This window comes from Phyllostomus hastatus, unplaced genomic scaffold, assembly GCF_019186645.2.
Source record: "Phyllostomus hastatus isolate PE091 unplaced genomic scaffold, TTU_PhHast_1.1 phas_contig_348, whole genome shotgun sequence".
Taxonomy (NCBI): Eukaryota; Metazoa; Chordata; class Mammalia; order Chiroptera; family Phyllostomidae; genus Phyllostomus; species Phyllostomus hastatus.
The window spans coordinates 1,507,761-1,516,571 of NW_025333860.1; positions in this window are offsets into that span (position 1 = coordinate 1,507,761).

Genomic DNA, 8,811 nt, shown 5'->3' on the forward strand with positions numbered 1-8,811 from the left:
TCCTCCTCTCACTCCCCTATTGATAACCCTCCATGTGATCTCCATTTCTGTGGTTCTGTTCCTGTTCTAGTTGTTTGTTTAGTGTGTATTTGTTTTAGGTGTGGTGGTTAATAATTGTGAGTTGCTGTCCTTTTACTATACATGTTTTTTATCTTCTTTTTCTTAAATAAGTCCCTTTAACATTTCGTATAATAAGGACTTGGTGATGATGAACTCCTTTAACTTGACCTTGTCTGAGAAGCACTTTATCTGCCCTTCCATTCTAAAGGAAAGCTTTGCTGGATAGAGTAATCTTGGATGTAGGTCCTTGCCTTTCATGACTTGGAATACTTCTTTCCAGCCCCTTCTTGCCTATAAGGTCTCTTTTGAGAAATCAGCTGACAGTCTGATGGGAACTCCTTTGTAGGTAACTGTCTTCTCTTGCTGCTTCTAGGATTCTCTCCTTCATTTTAATCTAGGGTAATGTAATTATGATGTGCCTTGGTGTGTTCCTCCTTGGGTCCAACTTCTTTGAGACTCTGAGCTTCCTGGACTTCCTGGGAGTCTATTTCCTTTGCCAGAATGGGGAAGCTCTCCTTCATTATTTGTTCGAATAAGTTTTCCACTTGTTGCTCTTCCTCTTCTCCTTCTTGTACCCCTATAATTCGGATGTTGGAATGTTTAAAGATGTCCTGGAGGTTCCTAAGCCTCTCCTCATTTTTTTGAATTCTTATTTCTTCATTCTTTTCTGTTTGGTTGTTTCTTTCTTCCTTTTGGTCCACTCCATTGATGTGAGACCCAGCTTTCTTTCCATCACTATTGGTTCCCTGTGTATTTTTCTTCATTTCACTTATTGTAGCCTGCATTTTCTCAACTAATTCGTGACCAAAATCAACCAATTCTGTGAGCATCCTGATCACCAGTGCTTTGAACTGTGCATCTGATAGGTTGGCTATCTCTTAGTCACTTAAAAGGATGGGTTCTGGGACTTTCATTTGTTCTTCTGTTTGAGCCATCTATCTCTCTCTCTTTTTTTTTTTTGATCTGGTTGCACCTGTTACGTATGAGGGGCGGAGCCTTAGGTGTTCACCAGGGCGGGGCAACCCAGTAGCTAGGTTGTTGTATGTGGTGCTGTGGTGCTGTATGTGGGGGTGGGGTCCAAGAGAGAACAATGGCGCTTGCTCCACTCTCTGCCGATTTCAGTCCCTTCCGCAGCTTCCCCCAAGCAAACAACCTTTCTGGTGCTGATTCCCTTGTGGGTGGGCTTGTGCACCCCATGGGACTTTCCAATGACCTATCCTGTGAGGATGGGAGTCTCTCCCTGCACCTCAACCCCCACAGGTGTTTTCAGTCAGTGCCCCGAGGCTCTATTTCCCAGCACTGGGATCCTGGGTTGTGTGCAGTGCCTTGCTTCACAATCGTCGCCTCGCTGGGTCTGCCGGTTGCCACCCCTCAGCTGGGGTTTGCCAGCCACCACTTGCACGCCCAGGGTCTGCCAGCTGCAGTCTTACGTGCTTGGTCCCAACACTTTTTGTGCTGCACAACCCCTCTCTGCCCGGCTGCCCGACTCTGCCCCTCCTACCAGTCTGGATGAACATGTCTATTTTAACTCCTTGGTTGTCCGACTTCCATACAGTTCAATCTTCTGTCAGTTCTGGTTGTTATTCTGTTTCTAAATTGTCATTGTCCCTGTCTTTGTTGTGCGAGGAGGCCCAGTGTGTCTACCTATGCCTCCATCTTGGCTAGACATCCTAGTATTGTGTGATTCTATATATGTGAAACTCTCCAAAAGTCAAACTTGAGCTTCTTAAGGCCTGGAACCACCTCTTGCTAACCCAATCCTTTCTCTACACCTACTTCTCTCCACACACACACACACACACACACACACACACACACACACATTTACAATGCCTTTAGGACCCTGAATCACAAACAAGAGATGATTTGGAGGGAGGAAGGAGACCAAGAGCCCTGGGTTGGGCTCTGGAGGCAGAGAGTGTAAGAAGGAGGCAGGTACTGGAGCTGGTGTGGGGCTGGTGCAGTGTGACAGTGTGTGCATTAATTCAGTCACTTGAGAGGTCTTGAGCATCAGAACTGGGCCTGAGGGTGTGCTCACTGCCTGCCAGGGACACAGTGCTGGGCCACAGAGACTCAGTCTCTGCCTTCCTGGAGCTTACTGTGTAGTGCAGCATTGTGCTAGACTAGAACGTTCTGTGATGTGGAAGTAGTATCTACGCCATCCAGTGTGGTCACTCCTAGCTCCATGTGGTTGTTGAGCACTTGAAATGTGACTAGTGAAATTGAGGAAATGAGTTTTAAATTTAATTTAATTTGAATTTATTTAAATATAAACAACCACATGGTGCTCATGGCTAGTATGGGACAGGACAGGTCTCAGGGGTGAGACAGATATGGCAGCATGTAAGCTAGAGTACGACAGGGACCTATGGGACAGGCCCCAACCTGACCTAGTCTGAGGTCAAGAGGAGCTTGTTCTAGATCTGGTGATATGAGATGGTTTACAATTTTTTCCTTAAACTCCTGGTGCTTTTCATCTTCTTGTAAAACTTGTCAATGAAGTACACGTATATGAGTATACTAAAACTGCACAGATCATAAGTGTACAGCTTTGACCCTCCTATTTTACACTCTTCCATTATAGGTATGCGGAAGGGGGTTATCAGGTCCCAGAATACAGGGAGTGGAGGTGAGTGTCAGAAGGGGGTCAGAAACCCCCCTTCTCAGGGATATTTAGGCAGGACCTGAAATCCATATCTGAGTCCCCTCCACCTTGCTAGGAAGTGGGGTGGAGTTGAGGAGGGGGCTGGTGCGAGGATGGCTATTTTTAAGGAATAGTAGGCAGGACTTGGTAGCAGTTGGGACTGAGATGCTGGGACAAAGGTGACTTTGAGGCAGACCTACAGGTGGTAAAACTGAGGGACTTGAGAATTTGTGGGGTCTGTAGAGGCCTTGGAACATGGGTGGAGGCAGGGCGTGGTACTCGAGAAGAGAAAGGCTACTTCTAACACGTTTGGTGTCCTGAGGCAGTGGGAAATGCTTGCCTGCAGAGGGCTTGAGAGGTCAAGGCAGAGGTGTTGGCTAGGTGCAGATAGTAATTAGACCCTGCAGGGAACAGCGCTCCAGGGAACAGCAATCCAGGAGGGGACCGGAGGAAACCCACAAACAAGCTGTGGGTAGAGTCATGGTGAAGGCAGGACTAGGGGTGCCGGGCATAAAAGCCTCAATAGGGGAGCAAAAGAAGAAATGGACTTTGAAGAGAGGTTCTGTGACCCTGAGGCCAATATTGATGAGAAATAATAATGACTAAGTGCTTTATAGCCCTGATGAAAAGAAACTGAAGACTCTGTCCATGGTCATGCCACTCATAAGCAATAGAGCCTGGTCTTGTGTCCTGGCTGTCTGATTCCAGAAGATACATTCTCACTCACTTTCCCTCAAGCCTAGTCTTGCCCACTGGTGTCTGCTCTACTTGGCAAAGATGGACAGCAAAGACGGAGAGTGTAGAGTAGGGTGAGAAGAGTGTGGCTATGCCTCAGACTTCTGGGAAGCTAGGGTAAGTGTGCTGGAGGGCCTGGTGGGGAGGGAGCCAGCCAGGGGAACTTGGGCCTGATGGTCCAGATCTTCTCGGAGCCCTAGATCAGCAGGTTATCACATGATGAGTGGTTAGACATCTGGATGGGGGCAGCCAGGCACTTGAAAGAAAATCAAATGTTGGAAAGGTCTGAGAGGGTCAGCGTAAGTTGTGGTAAAAGAATTTCAAGTGCAAGAGCTGAGCAGGGCATCTGCTGAACAGCAGGAAGGGCAGAGCTGAAGCTTTCTCAAGGCCTGGGTGGAAGTGCCCACTTCTTATCTTCTGTAATGTGGGCCCGCCTCTGCCCCAGCTTCCTGACTCCCTAACCCTGACCTCCAAGAATGGGACGTCAGAGCTGGAGAGGGCTTCACAGATCACCTAGCCCCCTGCTCATTTCCCAGTGGCTCTGTGTTGGAAAAGCTCAGTTTTCCACCATCTTTGTATGAAAAACCCGGTTCTTCCCTGCTGAGTCTTTCACCTGTGCGTCTCCTTTACTACACATATAGAACACTGCACACACAATACACTTCACTTCTGACATTTCTGGTCACCAAATGTGTGGAGGTTTTCCCCCACAACAAGCAATTCTCTGTGACGTCAGCTGGGTGTCCTACAATTTAACTCAATTCTGACACTGTCTACCTGGAGATAGCGCAAGATCCCACAGGTTAAGGGCTCAGTACCACAAGGGTACTCATCCCTCACCCACACATACACTTCAGATGCCAGTTGAAAGCCCAGGTTATCACCTGTGCTTCTGACCAAGTGGCTACAGATTGGAGGTTCCAAGGATTCCCCTCCTTGAGTTTGATTAATTTGCTAGAGGGGCTCACAGAATGTAGGAAACATGTATGTTTGCCAGTTTATTATTAAAGGGCATGATAAAGGAGACAGATGAACAGCCAGATGAAGAGATACATAGGGCAAGGTCTGGGAGGGTCCTGGGTGCAGGAGCTTCTGTCCCCATACAGTTGAGGTGCATCGCATTCCCGATGTGGATGTGTTTGCCGACCTGGAAGCTGTCTGAACCCCATACAGTTGGTTTTTTACGGAGGCTTCACCACACAGGCATGGTCAGTTATAACGATGTTTCCAGCCCCTCTCCCCTCTCAGGAGGATGGAGGGTGGAGCTAAAAATTCCAAGCTTCTAATACTGGCAAGCAGTCGGCATCCAGAACCACCCAGAAGCCCACCCTGAGTTTCCTCATTAGACAAAAGATGCTCCTAATGCTCTTATCACTTAGGAAATTACAAAGGTTTTAGGGACTCTGTGCCAGGAACTGGGGACAAATACCAAATATATATATATTTCTTACTATAAATTACAATATCACAGGCCTAGAGATCCTTGGTGACATGAAATTTGTATGCATGGTGGCAGAGTCAGGGCTAGAACCAGGTTCCCCAATCATGGGAGGCAGTCAAGCATGTGCTGGTCCTTCACTTGTGAGAATTTGGCAGATTGTCTCAGTGCTTTCGTACCCAGCTCAGGGTACGTCTAGGAACAAAATGGTGAACTGTGTGTGGGATAATAGAATAGGTACAGTTATAACCAATAGGACGTTCATCTCCAAATAAAGGTGATTAAATGTGTCTTTGTCAACCTGCAGAGAAATCTCTAGTGGTGGCAGTTTTCCAGTGACATGTTGAATGATCACATAGGTGCCATTCTCATTAAAAGTAAATAAGACACCTTTGGGAGGAACACTAGGTCATGGAACCTGATCTAAACATAATTTGAGGGCCAGATTTGAGATGGTATTGAACAGGGATAGAGGTAGAGTCTGGGTCTTTGGTTCCCCAAAGTCATCTGCATAAAAGCAAGAGTTGTAGGCTGGGGGACAACAACAGTGTGCACAGACAGGGAGACTCTGGTTGGCGCAGGGCTGGTCAGATGAGACTCTGTGCTTCGCTTTCCAAAAGCACTGACATGACTTTGAGCTGCATGGAGACAGCTTTAGGACCCGGAGTGATGGGGCCCAGGGGCCCTAGGTCTGTGATAGGCAGACCCTGTTGGGAGGGTAAGGTCTATTTTAAGAGGGACAGGAACAAACTTTAGTGTCCAAAGGGAGAAATCAGAATGGTGAGGAGAGCCCATGACCAGAAGGGAGGATGTGGAGATGTTGAACCAGGAGAGGGGATGATGCAAGGGGCAGATGATAGTGGTCTCCAAACTCCTGAAGGACTGCTAGTTAGAACAGAAACTACATTGATTCTGTATATCTGAGAGCAAAGACAAAAACTATTGGGTAGATATAGACTCAAGAATAAAGACTTTCTGATAATTAAATCTGTCCTAAGGTGAAATGGGTTTCAGTGAATGGTAGCTCACATCATGGGAAGTAATCAAGTATGTGTTGGTCAACCACTTTGTGAGATGTGGTAGAGGACACTCAAAGATCAGAGTCTCTCTACCCCAGAGTTCTGCAAGGTTTTGATTCCTGGGGTGGACCAGGAGACTGGAATGACCCAAAGTGCAAGAGGATCCTCTACATGGCCTGTCCCCCAGGGTCCTGGCTCCTTGGGCACTTGGTCTGAGTGCTTGGATATTTTTTTCTCTCTTCCCTGCTCCCAAGTTCCTTCTGCCAGGCTGGGGAACTCCTCACTGGCCAGTGGGGCCACCATGTGCCCACAGCCATGGCACATGGCTCATACTTCTTGGCTGGGGAAGAGGAAGGAATAGGCTGGCTGGTAGGAAGGAAGGGCAGGGACCCAAGGCTGGGCCTGAAAGACAGGCGGGCCCCAGAGGAAAGTCCCCACAACAGAGCTTCCGATCCTACCCAGGGCGTGGAGGGTGCTAACTCAGGTTGGCGTCTCTGGGAAGAGATGCCAGAAAAGCAACCAGGCAGTGGGCCTGCAAATCTGGTAAAACTTCTTGAGTCAGAACTGGAACCTCTTTTACAGGAATCAGGCCTTGCACAGTGGCTTTTGAAGATGACAGTGTTGCTTTAAAATTGCTGAGAACACTGGTGGGCTGAACACATGGCCAAAAGGCTTGCTGCCTGGCAGGGCTAGAGTGGCAACCACTGCTGTACAACTCCAGGGGGCGCCTGAAGTTTAGGGAATACACAATGTGAGTGGTGCCAGGAGGCAGCAGCCCTGAGGTTCTATGCCCACACAAGAAACAAAAGCCTTAGAACAAAGTAGGACTGTGGGAGCCTGGGGTAAGCAGGGGTGCTCTGGTTGGTAGATGAGCACAGGGGACAAAAGGCCAGTCCCAGAAAGCAGGAGCTGTTCCCTTGGGGGAGGACCTGGCCCCTACCCTTCCCTGTCCCATTCATTTATTCAACAGCTAGGGACTGAGTGCCCTTTGTACTGAACACCGTGCTGGCCATGGGGACCAAGACAGTGAGCCAAACACAGACATAGGCCTTGCCCTCATGGAGCTATGGTTCAGAGCAAGGCTGTCCAATAGAGCTTTCTGCGTGATGAAAATAGTGCCGCCCCAGCTGGTGTGGCTCAGTGGATTGAGTGATGGCCTGCGAGCTGAAAGACTGACTGTCCCATTCCCCATCAGGGCACATGCCTGGGTTGCAGGCCAGGCCTGTGGCTGGGGTTGTTGGAGAGGCAACTGATTGATGTGTCCCTCATACATCGATGTTTCTCTCCCTCTCTTTCTCTGAAAATGAATAAATAAGGTCTTTAAAAAAGAAAAAAATAGTACAGAGAGGGAGTCAAGTAACTGTATAAGCAAATGTAAAATGACAGCTCTGCCTATATCTGGGGTGGGGGAAGTTTCCCAGGGAAGTGAGCTAGAGCTTGGGCGGAAGGGGCGGGGAGGAGCCCTGGCTGTCCCTGTGCCCGCCCCGCACGTGGCCTGTGGTGTCTGCATTCTACCTCACCCATGGTAGGGTACCATGGGGTACCTCACACTCATGGTGTGCAGCAGCCCCGCTTTCACTCCAGCTGTGAACTATCCAAGGAGCCTTGTTTGATGGCACCTCTCCTCACCCAGTCTGGTGTCCGCACCAGGGTGGTTGCTGAACAAACATTTACACAATTCAGCCAATCACCAAGCAATAATCACTGAGCACCAGTAGGACTCACTTTGCAGCAATGATCCAGACTGCTGAGGCCCCTGCTCTCACGGAGCTTCCACTTGTGGAAGCAAGTGTACACAACAGATGATTTCAGAGTCAGAAGTTCCCTGAGGAAATTAAACAGGGTATTGAGATAGTGTTGTTGTTGGTGGCAGTGGTGTTGGGGTGTCCTGGGAAAGAATGAATGAGTGAATGGATGATGAGCAACGGAGGCGAAAGAAAGATTACACTGCATGCCTGGGTTGGAGTGGGGATTAGGGAAGCGGGGAACTCTTAAATCCCAGGGCGGGGAGCTTGGGGTGAGGTGGGGAGGAGAGGTCTGAGGTGGCTGTGCTCCAGGCCTCACGGCCAGGGTGAGGTGGAGAGGGAGTGGGCAGGGGATGGGATATAACCTCAAATTCAGTAAAGAACACCTAGAATTGCTGACAGGAGCAACACTATGTCCCCATGTCCTTTTTGCACCCAATCATGACTCAGGGTTGAGTTCTGAGGGGAGGGCTGGGGCCTGGAGCTGAGGTTCGGGGGATTTGCCTCAGTTTTCTCAGCTGTAGGAGAGTACTTCCACTACATGGCAGATGAAGAAAGATTAAGTACGACCCAGACAGAGTTCAGGTCATTGCTGAAGCTCTGTAGACACTAATTCCTGCAGCCCTGCAACAGCGAGTCTCTGGTTGGCTCAGCTGTGTCACAGTTACGCCAAAGCTTGCAGCCCAGGCCCCTTGGCTTCCTTTCGCACAGGGTGCTCCGAGGATGCTGGGGCAGTGTCTGTGTGTGAAGTTCCAGCTTTGCTGGTTTCTTCTGGAACCACCTCTCCAAGGAAGGGGGAGCCAGGGATGGGGCATATGTGTTTGTACTCAGTGAAAGAAATCCCACAAAGCTGACCCCACTTCCTCCCTCTGCCTCCTTTCCAACATTCTTTGGTCTCCTCCATTTTCAAGGGCTTAAGAAAGGGTCCTCTTCTTTCCCAGATTCCCCATTAAAAAGTTAAGCACAGGTGGCTTCCAATTCCTCTCCTCCTCTGGCACGCAGGTCCAGGAAAGCCCTGTGGCCTGTTGACCTTGCTCTGAGTGAGCCTGCTTGTGACAGAGAGAGATGGGCAAGGATGCTCTTAGTTGCCTGGAGGCAGGAACTGAGGCTGAGTTGTGAGGGTTTGGTAGAGAAAGCAGGGATTAGAAAGTGAAACCTGAAAAGAACAAG